This window comes from Nyctibius grandis, chromosome 7 (genome assembly GCF_013368605.1).
Source record: "Nyctibius grandis isolate bNycGra1 chromosome 7, bNycGra1.pri, whole genome shotgun sequence".
NCBI lineage: Eukaryota > Metazoa > Chordata > Aves > Nyctibiiformes > Nyctibiidae > Nyctibius > Nyctibius grandis.
Window position 1 is genome coordinate 43,279,133 of NC_090664.1, and position 17,366 is coordinate 43,296,498.

The window sequence follows — 17,366 nt, forward strand, 5'->3', positions numbered from 1 at the left end:
CATTCAGATTTCTGTGTTAAGGTATCCTTCTTACTGAAACTACATTGGAATAGCTGCAGTTGTCTTACAAAAACTCAGTCTGACCTACTGAAGAACACAGGAGCCTTAGCAGTTTCTTCCCTCTCCCTCTACTTGCTTCTCCTGGATTTTTCATACATACCTTGCTTCACAACATGTACTCACTGAAGGTAGTTTATTCTCACTGAAACTGCCTTCCACTTTTATGTTTAACTATTTTCAACCTATTAGTTAGGCTTACGTGCAGAAAAGCTTCCATCTTCAGTTGCTTTCTCTGCCTGACATAAAAAGCTATCAGAAATATAACTTTGGGAGTTGGTTCTGCTGTGATGCTAATTTGATCCAGTACTTTCAGAATGATGGTACTGTTCCTCAGACTTCATTCCCTCTACCTCGTACTAATGCTTATCCAAATTTGTGCTTAAAGCTATTCAGAGTTCATCCAAAACCTAAAAATCTGCTTGCTCTTCCCTCCCCAAGCTAATCTTAGCTTCCTACACTGGCTCTTCATGTGGTCAGACAATCCCAGAGTCAAAGGGATGCAGGAGAAGCACTGAGCCCACAGACACAGGGTGTCTGAGGAAAAAAGCAGTTTTGTCATTTTTTGCAACACCCAGCCGGTAACACGAAAGCGCCCTTATTCATCCCACTATATTCCTGTCCAGAAAAGTATTTAGACAGCTAAAATTCCAACACTTACCAGATTACCCTGCTAGTTGTTTAAACAGAAACTCAACAACCACTTTCCCCCTTTAGAAATCTTCATCTAATTAGACAGTCTACAGGGAAAGCCCACCAGAACAGCAACCCTTCTACTGACTACACAGCATGCAGCAAGGCATGATGTAGTTAAATTTCCTAAGCAAAATTATCTCTTGACACCATTCTTTATTCTGTAGTCTTCCGTTCTATTAAGACACCAAGCTCATCCCTTGTATCCACCCTTATTGTACCAGTATTGCCATGCATGTTCCAAAACACCAAAGACCGAAAAGATAATCTAAAGGAAGTTGGCAGCAACAAAGGCACTAGGGAAAGCAGGAATGCAGCAGAGCAGCTCTCAGTGCAGCCTGAAGGAACTGGAACTTTTGTTCAGTTCTGCTCTGGGGGGGCAACACGACCTCTCTCAAATGATAATGCAACGACAAAGGTGTAAATCTCCAAAACAAGTTTAGTACTTGCATGCTTGTTGCATTTCTAGCACACTACGTTAAAGAAACTTGAATTATAATAATTAGAACACAAAAGAAAGGATACTATAATTGCAGTTCAACCTGACTACAAGTTGTCACTCTTGCCTGCAAGCACAAACAAGCAGAAGTGCAGCAACTGAAAGCAAGCAGTATTTGTCTTCTTTCACATTTTGGTAATACTTGGTAAGTTTTTGGCAACATGACTGCTGGATTCCAAGGTAGTTACAGTTTCTCAAAAAAAAACCCTGGCACTGACAGAGCACAAAGATGTCTTTGACGAAATATTTCCTCTGCAGCACACCTCGGAGACTATATGCAAAGTAAGATAACCACAACACAAGGCATTAAAAGACTAAGTGTCATAACCCCGTCATTAACAGCTGAACAAACCAAAGGGACAGAATGCCTAGTATTATTTTAGAAAGTCAGCTGAAACAGAAGTTATTGCAGTAGCAATGAATGCATTTTCTTACGAATGAAATAAAAAACCCACTGTTTTTTTTTTTTTAATTTGACTGCACATTTCTTTAAGTAATTTCTCCAAATTATTCCACAGCTCTTAAAAGAAAGAATCATTTAAGGCACGTTTGCTTATGGAAACAACCAAAACCACCAACTCTTTAGTCCAGGGTGTAGAGCAGAGCAGAAAGTCTCCAAATTCTCAGCCTGACCTAAAGGAGTGCTCTCTTTGCTGAGGAAAGCAAAAGATGGGGTGGTAGAAGAAGCCACACAGTAAGTGGAAAGAGTTTTTAAAAATAACGGTACTTATAAAAAGGACACAGGAGTGAGTTCAAGTCTGTGCACATCATAATCACACCTTTGCCTCTGAAATACAAAAACTATACAAAAGGACGCTACAATTGATTCCATCATTACTGGGAACCATGTCAAACCGCTACCCATCTACTGGTCTCCACGGACCTGCTGATTTACATCAGTATGACAGGGGAGAATCCTCTCACATCCACCCCTTGCCTGACAGAAGTACTTTCCGAAGTTACCATCTCACAGCTCATACTATGTTTAAGGTACGAGAATTAAAAACGATACCAGTTTCAACAGGTAGCTATCAAGAAGCATTAGGTTGACAACAGTTACACTAAGATCACAGCTGAGACAGAATCAAGGACACACAAGTATACAAACTCACAGACCTTTTCTATACATATTTTACCTTCTAGCAACTTGTGATCCAAAACTTTTAGAAAAAACCTAAACACACAGGAAGAATTCAAGAAAACTGCAGCTCATCTTAAACACAAACACATTACTCTATAATTGAGATGAAATATGAAAACATTAGGAACTGGAAAAAATAATCAGAAGCTGTTAATTATATCATCCAGAGGTGATGAACTGGTGCAAGAGCAACCTGATTTCAGGCTATAAAGTAAAGATTTTTGGCTGCAAAATTCACAAGGACAATATTGTTCCTACACTTAGGTTACCTGACGTCAGCAACGTTTACTGGTGGAAGAATAGTGGTGGGGCACCCCAGCAAAGTTGCTAGGAGACCCAGATGCACAGGAAGACCATTCAGACTAACTCATCCCATAACATACGGTAGGGACTACTGAAGCACTTCTGTAACTTACTGCATGCAAATCACTCCCCAACCTTCCCCCTTCCTTGGCTCAGTGAGCTATGGGATACGTATCCTGTCTCTCAGCCATATGTGGATCTCTGTAACCTGCATGATCAGGGAATGTGGCCTCTTTCAGAATAGTGATGGTCAATCCACTCTAAAGGAAATTCGTCCACAGATTCAATCCAATAAATCTGTGCACAAAGGAGACAGAAAGGAATAAAACAACCAAACTGGCTCATTATCTTCACCTTCTCCTCCTGTTACTAGTTCTTAGTTGTCCTGCAACTTACTGATCAGACACAACTTACATCCAAGATTAGGAGGATCATGGAGAGTGATCTCGGAGAATTACAAGCAAAAAAATTAAGATCATTTTTTTTATGCCACCCCTCACATCATTCCTTCCCCCTCCCTAGAGCCAGTTCAGGCATTGGAAATGTTTCTGTGGGACTCCTGGGGCGGGTAGTTATTTGCCACTGCAATAGAAAGGCTCACCCAGGGACAGAAAAGCACCAGTGATGCTGCAAGCAAAGGTACAGAACACACAGCCAGAACACAGTAGCCATCTTAGACCAACATAAACTGTTCAGAGAGACTCCAGATTTCCTTTGCATTTTTCTTATCTTTAGGGCAGTAAATGGCTCTAGTGGCTTCTAGTATGACTGAAAGCAAATATCCTCAGTTCTTCCTCAACAACAGGCTTCACAGTTTGTTACAGAAACATAACATGTTTTTCCTTTTACTACCTCACATGCACATCCAGTCACGTTACTACATGCAAAACAGCAAAAACACTGACACATTTGTTACAGCATCTGTTTCCAAACAACTGCTGGTGAAAAGCTCCAAACCTGACTGAAGTCGAACTGATGAGTGCAATCTGATCCTGCCTTGCAGATCACAGAAGTCTTCAACAGGTATTCTGGCACAAGATCAGTCCTGGAATTACACTGATCCTTGACACTGAGACAGCAAAGCCCAACTCCCGAATACCAGCTTGTAGATCTGACCTTTGATAATGTAAGGCAACAGCTATGCTGGTAAGCATACATGCAGCTTCCACCCTCTTGACCTCCAGTACATGAATTATCATATAATTTGTTAACCATAGTTTAAATTTGGCCACAACAAGCACACATGACCAAAACAGGACAGAAATGGTGGGTCAGCAAAGCAGCATTCCATCATTCCTTGCTCTTCCCCTGTGACAGGTCCTGAGGAAGACAGTATATCACTCCCCTCCGCCAGTCTGGCGAACAAGTAATTGTAAGCCATCTTTCTATTATGACTACTAGTATATATAGACATAGGGTAAACACCTTCTCACATCAATTAAAGCTGCCTGAAGATTCACCCAAATCACATGGCTGTTCATTTTCCCTTTTGAGGCTGCCTAGATCTCTCAACGCCCTGAATCATTCTATGTAGCAGAGAAAACTGTTTTCTTGTTACTACAGCAGAGCCTGAAACTGTCCCTTTGTATTCCAGGAGCGGAGAAAAACTATGAAGATGGTTTCTGTTAATCAACTGATGTCAGTCTCATGAGTAGTCAATTAAGAAGGATTCCACTGTAATTACTATAATAATTAGATCTCTGCTACAAATGCCGACTTAAAATAGCTGCGTAGGATTAAACAGCAATTGCTCAGTGAAAGTGTGATCTAATTTACTTTTTTAAAATACATGTTTTTTGTAATTAACAGACTATCAAGAAACCTTGCTAATTATTAGCCTTTATATGGAACACTGGTTAGAAATTAGGTCAGCCACACCGTCTTGAGCATTGTAGTCAACTGCTTTCCCCGTGTTCAAATCAGACACTTCTAAGAGTATGCAAAGAGTCTGCCCTTTTCTTGGAAAAATCTTGCTTCCATATTTGTGGACTCCCAGCAGCAAATTACTTACAACTTCCGGGAAATTTTCACCTGCTATGCTTCTTCAGCGAATGGTGGTACGGAGGGGGAGAACACACAGGGCATTTGACCCAGAAGTCTAACAACATTAGTACTAGGGATCATGACAACGCTAGAAGAAAAGGAGAGCGATTTGCTGTCCTGTTACCAGGAGACTGAAAAGAAATTAGTTTCATATTTTAAATTACTGTGGAAAACAGACAGGCACAGATGAAGAAATGAATGAGATTATCCTCTCTGGCATGTCTTGAGCCAATGTAGACAACCTAGGAATCCTGGGAACCAGGAAAACTCTAGTATTTAACATATATATTAATTATGCAGTATAGTTCACAAACAGAATTTAACACCTCCCAGGCACAGGTCCTGTTCAGACTACCTAAAAAGACTGAAACGACTCTGTTGCTTGCCATATTGCCACTGCACTACGTGCATTCAGAACCACAGGACTCAGTATCAGTTTGAAGTATTTTGTTTAGGAATTGCTAACAGCTCAGTACCAGCAGAAGGAGCTACCCCATCTCCTCAGCATTGGTAACGGCCATAAAAATTCCCCATTTTTTCCTCTGTAATCACTTAGGCTCTCATGGAACTCCTCAGCCTATGCAGCTCTGTAACCCATGGAGGGTAAGGGAGTTATTCTTAGGCAAGTCTTCTGCTGTGAGTTAAATCAGTTCACACCCAGGTAATGTAAAGACCATGGCAAGCTCTTGGAAAGCAGTGCAATTGCCTCTTTTCAATACCAACACAGTTAAACCAGCTCAGCCCATCCTACTTGACTCTGCTGCACAGCCACATTTCGCAAGATTCCAGACTTCAAACCTGTCGAAGTCTCCCTTCCTTACCACAGCCCTCTGTTTCAGCTGTATTGTTGTAATTTGTGAGACTGCAATGCAGCAAAACTATTTCAGTGATCTATATTAAACAGATTACAGTTTAATAACTAAATACATTCCCCCTAAATAAAGGATTCTAAAGAACACATTAAGATACTTTTAACATATTACTTAAGTAGTCCAGAGCATGACCTGCACACTGAAATGAAACTGTAACACAAAATTAACTAAGAATTGATACAGTTTACAAGAATACAGTTTTCAGGATACAGCCTACAATGGAATGAGAACAGCCTTTAGAATTTAGCCTTTCCTTATCAGAGGTTTCAGCTATAAAGACATTTATGAGAGCCTGAATAAATCTTTACAGCAAAATTATTTTCCCCTTGTACAGGTAAAACGAAAGTGGAACTTCAAGATAATTTCATCAGTTGACTCATAATAAAATTGTATCAAGCTCCCAAGTTAAAAGACAGATGCTGCAATGTCTTGTTTAAATATTACTGTGCATCAGCAATACCGCATAACAACTCGAATAATTTTGGATGGCAAAAGTTGTACACTTGGATTCCAGCATTAGTTACAGGGACTTGATACTACTGTTAACAGTACTGAGCACTGATTAAAAAAAAGCAGTGTCATTTGAACAACAAGCAATAAGGTAGCCCAACTAGCAGCAAACAAATTTCTACTCTTTTTCACTACTCTTCTGAACAATGCTCATATGCAGACAAACACAGGGTTGTGTGTTCCCACACAGACAGGGTGCCTCAACTATTCCAGTATCATAGTAGAATACCATACATAGCACTGGGTGAAGTTACAGGTAAGTTATAAAACTACATTTTGATAGATAATAAGACTTAAAAAGGAGTCGACTGAATTGGGTGAAATCTTATACTACATTTCTCTCCAAGTTTTCTATGTCAACTATGGAAAAAAAAATAAAAATCTACCACTCCTTGCACAGGAGCTGTTCCTCAGACCAAGTTTTCAAATGATCCTCATTAAACCAACCTCTTTTCCTTTGCAGTTAAGGCATACCTCAATCTGGATCCATTAATCAACTTGACAGCAGTACAGAATCAAGACAGGTAAAGGCAGAGAAAAACACCAGGCAATAGAACAAAGCCAAAACATACAGTCTGAGGAGTGCCTCTATCTCTCCAGTATTAAGTCTACTGAAGGCTTAAAAACATCCCCTTCCACAGGTCAGACTGCACAAACTGCGGAGATCAATGGCTTTCCAGACCTACACGTGCTCAAAGATTCTGAAGAAAAAACAAGTCTAATTAAGAATGGAATTTGGTTTGCTTTGTTAAAAAGCATTAAAAACAGATCTCGAAAACGGTATCTAGAGCTACTATTTTTCCCCTCAGAATTTGCAATAAGACTCTAAAACTTAACATTACCTGGAGCTTGAAGGTCAGATCTCTAAACACTAAATTGTGCAACTACCCAAGGACTTTAAATAAACAAATGTCCAAACAGGTTGACTGGGCTAACCTAAGTGCTAGGCATTGCTAGTAACCAAACTCCTCAAGAAATGCAGGAACATTGTTGGAAACTAACTGCAAGACAAGTGTGAATTTTATCAGAGTGCCACTTTGCCTAACACCATCCCAAAAAGGAGCCCATGGGCATCCCAACCGAGGACAGGAAGAACAGCACAAAAACCACAGCCATACTTCCACAGCTGTTCTCTCCCCGAGCTACGGGATATCAGAAGCTATGAGTGACAGCCACATTTATTTTAGTCTTTGTGTTTAGTAGTCTGGTAATTTTTTCTTCTATGAACTTTTTAGCCCAGTACGCACTACACAACTCTAATGTTAATAAAGAGACTTGAGAGACACCCAACACATACGCAACTTTATTTTTGCTTGGGGGAAAAAGGCGACTAAACAAAAAATAATAATAATAAAAAAAGATAAATCAGTGAGCACACCATGGTGTTTACACAGGGTCTAACACACAAAACTACAACTGTACCTTCCTGTAAGATTGCTTTGTTTCCAACATTCTTGCCAGGTTTAGCTACCCCTTCTGTAAAGTACAGTTTAATTATCTCAAGCAGTCATTCACATTTAAATAGAAATAGAACTTGATACACAGTATTCAAGTTATGTGGGGACAGCAAAACATCAAAACCATTATCAAGAAAACCAAGTATCAACATTTGTGTAGATTTCTTCATTCATGAGTTAAGGCTCAGCAGCTCATGTCAGACAACCAAAAAAAAGTTTACCATAACAACCTAAACAATCTAAGCACCTTTTAAGAAGTCACATGTGCATTCCATACAAGAAGATCATATACAACAGTTCAGTTTAAAAATAAAGAAGCTTCCAGAGCATCACCTGAAACTATCAAGCTTATTTCTGATTTCAAAAATACACAAACAATAAAAAACCTTTTAGCATTATCCACTTCAGTGCCACAGAAATAGTCTGTAGAAAAAGCACATTGTGAATCACAGTAATGACTAAAAGCTAGTCTGTTAAACAAGCACACTTTTGCAGACTCCACAATATCTGCATTTTAAGTACTTTATTCCTCTGTATAACACACAATACAAATAAACTGTCATGTAGCAATGAGGAGAAACATAAGCTGCACAAATACGCGCAGGCTGGCAAAGAGTATACCTAACCTTGCCCTTCAATAATTGTCACATTGTCAACAGTATCAAAGTTCCTATCTTATATTCCTCCAAATTACAAATTTTGTTACAAGAGAAAAAATGCATTGCTGTTTGTAACTCTTAGTAAGAGAAAAGGCTTTTTTATGTACCAAGACAGCAAGGTATCAAGAGAACTGCTAAGACACTTGAGAAAACTAAAGTAACCCTCCTAAAAGTACAAACACTAGAATAGACATACTCAAGGGTTATACTACATAAGGCATCTAGTAAAGAAGAAATTGCTTAGCAATTAGTATAGAATAAGTTTTGTCAAAATATGTTCATGAAAACACAAGTAAAACCTACCAGTGCTTTTCAACTAAACTGTCTTAGCTTCTGTATTCACAACACAGAAGAGATCAAAATTTCAGGTCTGATGCTACAAAGGTGGAAAAGTGCTTCTTCAATAGTGACAGTGACAGGTGCAACACTGAATAACATAAAATAGATTTTCCAAAGATTACACCACTGTGATGAGCTTATCTATGTATTTCCTGCTGCAGATGTCAGTCTTCAGCTTGCACATCTACAGATTTAGACACTTTTCTTGGCTTAGAATGAACATTGCTACATGTGAAAGCACAAGGATGCTACCTAGAGTAGAGACCTGTATTAAGCTGACAGGTTCACACTAAATACCAACTTAAAAGTTTCCTGATCAGTAAAAATGTGTTTTGAATGACAAAGTGCTACATGCACTATGAGTCAGGTGTCAAATCATTATTCTTTATAGGTCAGCTATTCTTGGTGTCTTGTAATCTCCATGTTTATTTAGATTGCCTTTAAAAACACAAGACAGACTAGCATTTCAAATTCATGACCTTTTACATGCAATTATGATCAAACTTGTTTTTAAGGCTGGTATAAACACTGAACAACTAAGACAGGTAAAAGACAGTGAAGCCATATGGAGGAGGGGAGGAAAGAAGGAAGAACAGAGGTGAGTGGGAAAGGTTTACTATAAGGACAAGCATTTCCTTAATGCCCATAAGGTCAATGCATTATAACTGTCATTGTTAGTCTCTCTGTGCACACAGAGACCCTTTATGTCTATTGCATTAGTAAAAGCCTCTATCCACAACACAAATTAAGTACACCTGATCTCTCAAGGAACAGATACATGTTACTTCCTCCGCCTCTCAGGCAGAACAGTTGAACCCCATCATGACGGTCACAATATAGAGCTGCCTGCTTCTCCACCACTTGTGCAGCTGCAGACTACTACTGATTCTTAATGGGCAATTCCTGGCTACACAGGAATAAAGTTACAGTGGTATGACTATCCATGACTTAATGTGCCTATATAATATACGTATTAACATACTGAAGTGTAATAGACATTTTAGCAACTGCTTTGTGCCGTTCCCAAATACGGAGTCTAAGAGTATAGCCCACATATCAGCAGACAATCCCATTTACAGGACTTCAGAAAATATCCTATTACGCTAGACATCCTACCTCTCATTATCTCGTGCCGTGTAAACTACCAGAGGTTGCAAGTGAGATTTTGTACTTTGCATGAATTCAACATGTCCCTTCTGTGCAAGGACTATTTTAGCAAGTGTATTTATAAAAGATTATTTAGCACATCGTGTCTTGAAAAACATCAACTTGGCACTGCAGACATTCTTACAGAACAAAATTCAGAGCTGCCTAATATTTTGTGCTTTTAAATTACCAATTACAGTCTCAGTTTCATACCACTTACCACATTAAATGGTTTGGTCATTCTATATGACTCCTGCACTTTTTCCCCCCACTGAAAACAAAGGGCCAAACAGTTAACTGATCAATAGAATGAAAAATCAACATTATAATGCAAGGTGACAAAGATTAGGGATAAACATAAAATGTATTAACAAGAAATTCTAACAGAGATGACAAAGTACTTGCCACAGTTTGTTATCACAAAGTCTCTATGGTACTGAGGACCACACTTAAGCCCCAATGTTGTGGGGGTAGGCCTGTTTCCCTTAGGTTTATCAACATGACATCACTGAAACATGGGAAAAAAGAGTCTTCAAGACTAATATTTCAGAGCTTTTTATAATAATAGCTTGAAGACACCTAAAAGGTTTTTCAAATCTTTTGCTTTTGCATCTTTGGGTACTTCTGACAGGACACTTGTTCTGGTAACTACTTGAAGTTTTCAAATACATAGTATTGTGTGGCATTTTCCTTAAGCAGGTTTTATTCCTTTCCCAATTGCTAAGTTAAAGGGAACTACCCTATGAAGCACTGTTAGCTATCCACAAGACAATATATTTCTACTTCGTCCATCTATTCAGTATCATTACAAAGATTTGACCAATTAGAGTCAGTTCAGTAACTGTAAGCCAAAGTTAAGGTTATGTTCTCTCCATCCCTGGAAATGATACTGATGCCAAAAGCTGCCTTAGTACCTCAAATTCCAATTCCACCTGTGCAGACAGTGTCATCTGCTGAAATGGGGGTCTCACTTCCCTCAAATCCTCAGCAACAAATACTGCATAAACATTGTCAAGTAATGCGAATGTGTAATTCATTTTTAACACAGCAAAAAGTATTGAAACAAGCCAGACAGCATGCTTCTCAGCTAGCATTTAGCTCTATGACCATCTGAAGAGAAATTACACCACAGCATAAGACATACATGCACGCTCACTCTCCCCCTTAATGGTGGGAATAAACCACAAAAACAAGACAAACATCCAGTATAAACACAGACGTGAACTGCACATACACTCCTGACCACAGTGGAAAACAGTCTGGTATAAGAGACGCTCTCCAGCAAATTTATTGCTAAATCTTCCCCTTCTCTATTAACTAAAATAAAGTGCTTCTTACCCAGAGTTCTCTTGAGCACAGATCAAGCAAGAGGTCAAACTCACACTTCTGAGAGACAGGACAATAATATTCATGAGACGACCAACACTGGAAAACATTCAAGTTATTTTTTCCCAGAAAATTATACCAGGGGAATTACAATTTAATTTCATACAAGCCAAAATAAGATGTCAGATACCTCACTGCTTTAATTTTTCAAATTTCAGAGTTCAGTCAACCAGTGGATATAACATTCTAAAACAATCAGGTTACTAAATCATGCATGGGGACCTTCTTTACCTGCTGAAATGAATCAATAATAAATAAATTGAGGGCTTGGTTTTACAAGTTTGATTTTTTGATAGGGTCTCATTTACCAACAGGAATATCCATTACTGTTTTTCCTATTGCTTCCAGACAGCTTTGGAACTTCATACTATCCTGCCATACAACAATGAAACTGTTATCTTCTGACTGGACTAGTCATGTAACATACCCATGACGCTGACACTTACAAAATTATAGCTAGCAGATAGTTTGCGGTATGCTTTCCTCAGTAACGTGAGCTTATGAAGAGCACTTCAGAGCTTCTCTTCCCTCATGAGCTTCTCCAGATTTTATCAACGTTAAGGTTTTGTCTTTGTTTCTAGGACATTCTGTAGCCCACACTCCAACTACCTAAAAGTCAGCTAAAGCTCTGAAAGACAATATTTAACAACTACCATCCACCGGCTCAAGGTCTTTCTACAGTAAAAATACAGAAAGTTTTCTGTCTACAGAAAACCAGGCCAGACATAAGGGTTAATACATTAAATGCAACAACTTCCTACAATAAAGCCCTGAAGATCATAAAAAAAACCTCACTGCTTTTTGTTCCAGCCCAAGACATGCCAACTTTGTTTTCAATATTTATCTACCATTAAGCAAATTTCTAAACAACTTCTCAAGACAAGCCGCCTCAGAAGATGTATCTCTCCTTCCGAGGAAAGCTGAGAGAATGAACACACAACAGAAAGTTCTGTTGGTCACTCTTATCCTACAGCTCTGGTAAAGATTTTTTAAGACAGAGGCACTTTGTAAACATGCATGTTTCACATACACACTGAACAAACATTACTGAAAAAAAAAAAAAAGGGAAGCTGGCTTACTTCAGTTCTGGTAGCTCAAGTTCTTTCCCCTCATACAAACTGCAAGAAAATAGCCTTGCCTATTGACTTAACTTGAAATTTGTTGAAGTTCTAACTCAATGTAATACATCAGTTGCCCCAGATGGACTGTGAATACTAAACTACCTTTATTCCTAACATTTGAACAGTCTCATATAGCACTTAACCTACTTTAAGACCACAGCATCTTCATCAGAAAGCAGAGCTAGTGCACTAATATCAATCATAACAAAACAGAATATAAATAGCAAGAGAAGGGCAAACAAGGTCATTATGTTTGGCAAAGAACACATGACAGTAAAAAAAAAAGTTGAGAAACAGAAGAGAGTGCATGAATTTATCCATAAGCATCTGAAGGATCCAACAGTTTTGTAGGAGTAACCCACTTAAACGATTCCAGTAACTATACAAAATACAAAAATTCTGCATAGCTCAAACTCGAGTTGGCTCTTACCTGTAGCCTTACTCCTAAGATTTCCAATAAAACCACCCTGTTATTTTAAATTCAGCTCTTTTCCGAGATATATCTAGGTTATTGAATTGTAAATACTATAAATCAGATCACAATACTGTAAAATCTTCTTCCTGAAGTCAGTTCCTATTTTCTGCCACCCTTCTCAGAATTCTTTTTCTTGTACTTTTAAGTAGTGAGAAAAATCAAATATCAACAAGGCACACAGGACACGTCCTGCTTAAACACTAATACAGGACCAGGCTGGGGGGAAGTAGATTTACCACACAGTTAAAAGGTGCATTTCTTAAGGAAAACCAAAGGCACAGGGGAAACCAGGAATACAATTTTATCACCAATGTTTAAAGAAACTTAAGAAGGAGAACAAAAGAGTAAACAAATCAAGTTACGTCAAGTGTTTCCATACCTATGCTGAGAAAGGCATTTTGAGTGAGACTCATTACAGATCAATAGTTTGGCAAAACAACTTGCACCCGTCTTCCCTTGCCAAAAAAAGGTCTGCATCTTCAACCCACAATCATTGCACTTTCATAACACAGCCTTGCAAAAAATCCTCAAGCTTTGAAAAGGAAAATCTGGAAAAAGAAGCCTATGCAGAATTCAACTTTCCATGCTAACGCCTTCCTGGCGGCCACACTTTAAGTTAGACATTTGATCAGTGAAGAATCTGAAGACTCGCATTAGGGGGTGGTCAAACACTGGAACAGGCTTCCTAGAGAGGTGGTTGATGCCCCAAGCCTGTCAGTATTTAAGAGGCATTTGGACAATGCCCTTAATGACATGCTTTAACTTCATCAGCCCTGAACTGGTCAAGTAGCTGGACTAGATGATCGTTGTAGGTCCCTTCCAACTGAAACAGTCTATTCTGTCTATTCTACTACAGCCCTTCAAATTATAACAGTAAAGGGACAGTAGCATGAAATGTAAATCTAGGGTAGCCTTTGCTACAAATCTCTCTCCTCAAATGTCAGCTTGGTAAGTCTTCCATGCAGGCTACAAGATCTCTAATTAATTTCTAGGAAGGACCAACCTTGAAGTAATGAAATGGGTATAAAGGCACGAATGTAATCAGATGTTGGAAAGCAATCCTTTCCAACAACACCCTCCTGAAAGCTTCCAATTGAAAGAGCATGAATTTCTTAACCCCTGATTAAATATAAAGGAAACAAATCTTTAAGACTGGTACTTAAATCTTAAGAGGATAGTTTCCTCTCTCACTCAAACTACCTGTGCTTGAAGAGACTGACAGACCAGGAAGTTTTCAAACTTTTATTCCATCCTCAATTCACGCAATTCACCTTCACCTACTTGTTTAACCAGAAAGACCCTGAGGACTGGAGGAAGGCCAATGTCACTCCAGTCTTTAAAAAGGGTAAGAAGAAGGACCCAGGCAACTACAGACCGGTCAGCCTCACCTCCATCCCTGGAAAGGTGATGGAGCAGCTCATTCTGGATGCCATCTCTAAGGCATGTGGAGAAGGTCATCAGAAGTAGTCAACATGGATTCACCAAGGGGAAATCATGTTTGACTGATCTGATAGCCTTCTATGACGACATGACTGGCTGGGTTGAGGAGGGGAGAGCAGTGGATGTTATCTACCTTGACTTCAGCAAAGCTTTTGACACTGTCTCCCATAACATCCTCATAGGAAAGCTCAAGAAGTGTGGCTTAGATGAGTGCACAGTGAGGTGGATCGAGAACTGGCTGAATGACAGAGCCCAGAGGGTTGTGATCAGCGGTGCTCAGTCTAGTTGGAGGCCTGTGGCTAGTGGTGTTCCCCAGGGGTCAGTACTGGGCCCAGTCCTGTTTAACTTATTCATCAATGATCTGGATGAAGGAACAGACTGTACACTCAGCAAATTTGCTGATGACACAAAACCAGGAAGGGTGGCCGATACACCAGAAGGCTGTGCTGCCATTCAGCGAGACCTGGACAGGCTGGAGAGCTGGGCAGAGAGGAACCTCATGAAGTTCAACAAAGGCAAGTGTAGAGTCCTGCACCTTGGGAGGAATAACCCCATGCACCGGTACAGGTTGGGGGCTGATCTACTGGAGAACAGCTCTGCAGAGAAGGACCTGGGTGTCCTGGTGGACAACAAGTTCACCATGAGCCAGCAATGTGCCCTTGTGGCCAGGAAGGCCAATGGTATCCTGGGGTGCATTAGGAAGAGTGTGGCCAACAGGTCAAGGGAGGTTTATCCTGCCCCTCTACACGGCCCTGGTGAGGCCACATCTGGAGTACTGTGTGCAGTTCTGGGCCCCCCAGTTAAAGAAAGATAAGGAATTACTGGAGAGAGTACAGCGAAGGGCTACAAAGATGATCAAAGGACTGGAGCACCTCTCTTATGACGAGAGGCTGAGAGCGCTGTGTCTGTTCAGCTTGGAGAAGACTGAGAGGGGATCTTACCAACACTTACAAATATACCTTAAGGGCGGGTGTCAAGAGGAGGGGACCAGACTCTTCTCAGTGGTGCCCAGTGACAGGACAAGGGGCAATGGGCACAAGCTGAAACATGGGAAGTTCCATCTGAATATGAGGAGGAACTTTACTTTGAGGGTGGCAGAGCACTGGAACAGGCTGCCCAGGGAGGTTGTGGAGTCTCCTTCTCTGGAGATATTCAAAACCCGCCTGGATACGACGCTGTGCAACATGCTCTAGGTGAACCTGCTTTGGCAGGGAGTTGGGCTAGATGATGTCCAGAGGTCCCTTCAACCCTTAACCATTCTGTGATTCTGTGAAAGACCCTCCCAGAACAGGGTTAGTCCTCAAATGTACATACAGCTGAATACACAGAAATACACATACACTGGTAGAAGGGAGAACAGAGCATACATAAAGGCTCATTAAACATGAAGAGGATATAAAAGCAGCAGCCAGCATTTTTATTCTGATGCATTAGTAATTTGATGCATTCCTTAATATTAAACCTAGTCTTTCCTCTTACAAGTAGAAAGTGGAAATGAAGTGGAAAAAGAACAAGTAACTTAACACATATATCTAAGGCCAGCGAATTACAGTATGCTGTTCTAGCAGAGCAGACTCCCACACAAATACAAACACACATTCCTTTAAAATGAAGACATGAAAAAGTAATGTTATCAACTTACAAGTATTCAAAACTCATTGAATACTGAATACTCTTTGCAAATTGATATTGAAATAATTGCATATACATTGCTGAGGAATATGATCATATAATTATGGCACAATTATTGAGACAGTGACAAGCAAAGTGGTCTACTCAAAGAAAATATCAGCAGATTTAAGGGCTTGCCACATTGCACTTTTTTCAACCTGAAACAAATTAATATTAGGCAGGTTCCTGTGAACAACTTAAGTTTTACTGGAATAAAATACAGGATGTTAGCCATTAAAATAAAGAGAAAAATAAAGCCACGTCACCCTGATGCTCAAACATTAAGGTCACTGAATTATTGCCCCTTCCCTTTACTAACGTTATTAATATTCTACTGTATACAATTAATACCCGATCCTTTGCTGAAATCCATTATATGATAAATCAAATCTGAAAAACAGTCAGGAAGATAACCTTATGAGGCTCCTCCTTAGGACAGGCTGGGAAAATTCCCAGGAGGTACCTGGCCTTAAAATGACTTTGTTTACCCTGACATAAGCTCCTCTCTAACCGCAAAACCCTGCCAGTTGTATTCTCTTCTTGTGCTATTAAGAATACTGCTAACAAAGTTAGCTTTGTGGGTTTTTTCCCCCCAGCCTTAACGTAAATAATTTGAGAGAGATTTTTAATCTCTTCCAGTGGTTAACCATCCTCATTTTAAGTAAAGAGAGTACTAAGTCTAACCTTTTAAATCTTAAGTCTGAACATCAACAATTGGTCTCACTTTAGTTAACTCTGCTATGCGTAAAGCCACTGCTGTTACATGCCTTCTCTTTGTGCAATTACTGGGAAATCCAAAAAATGTTAAAAATAGTTTTAGTATGCATACATAAAACTAATTCCTTAAGACCAGTCTACACTTAGCTTTTCTGGAAGAGCTTTTTTAGGAGGAATTAAATTTGTTTTATATACATTTACAACTTGTATAGATAAAAAACAAATAGAAAAAGAACATCCTCCACCTAGAACACAAATATCCTGACTTGAAATTCTTCCAAAGTGAGTTTGCCAGTTTATATCCTCCATCATTTCAAGACAGAACTTGGACCTCCTGGAGAAGCCTCTGACCTGCATAAGGCACTGATGATCAACCAACTGTTCTTGCTATTTTCTGAAACCTTAAGTATTCTCATCATTACTCTACAGCATGACATGTACACCTTCACCATTATTACATGTTTAACCAACACCCTATACAGAACTAACATCCCATTATCAAACCACTTTCATGGCAGTCCCCTGCTCACAACTTCAAGCTAGTGCCTGACTTCTCTATGGCCTAACAACAGGCCATCTAGCACGATTCCTAAACTTCCACACAGAACCACCAGCTTCCAGAGTTGTCAAATCCCACAGGTGTAACCTATACTTCTTGTTTCTAGATGAATATGGTAAGTTTTGCTGCTTCTGATTTCAAATTGGGATGGGCAATCTCATTCCAGCCTCAAACAAATTCCACCAGTCTGTAATAGAAGTCTATGCCACCACTATCCCCCTGACTTCAAAAGGAAAACACTGTTGGTACAGGTGGGTTTCATACCACAGAATTAACCA

At 39.6% G+C, this 17,366-nt stretch overlaps 1 protein-coding gene across 13 annotated transcripts in view; it reads right to left on the bottom strand.

The window, feature by feature from the left end:
* Window positions 1-17,366, bottom strand: part of EPC1 (enhancer of polycomb homolog 1) — a 71,127-nt gene that overhangs the window by 29,235 nt on the left and 24,526 nt on the right. The gene's annotated exons all lie outside the window — the stretch shown is intronic.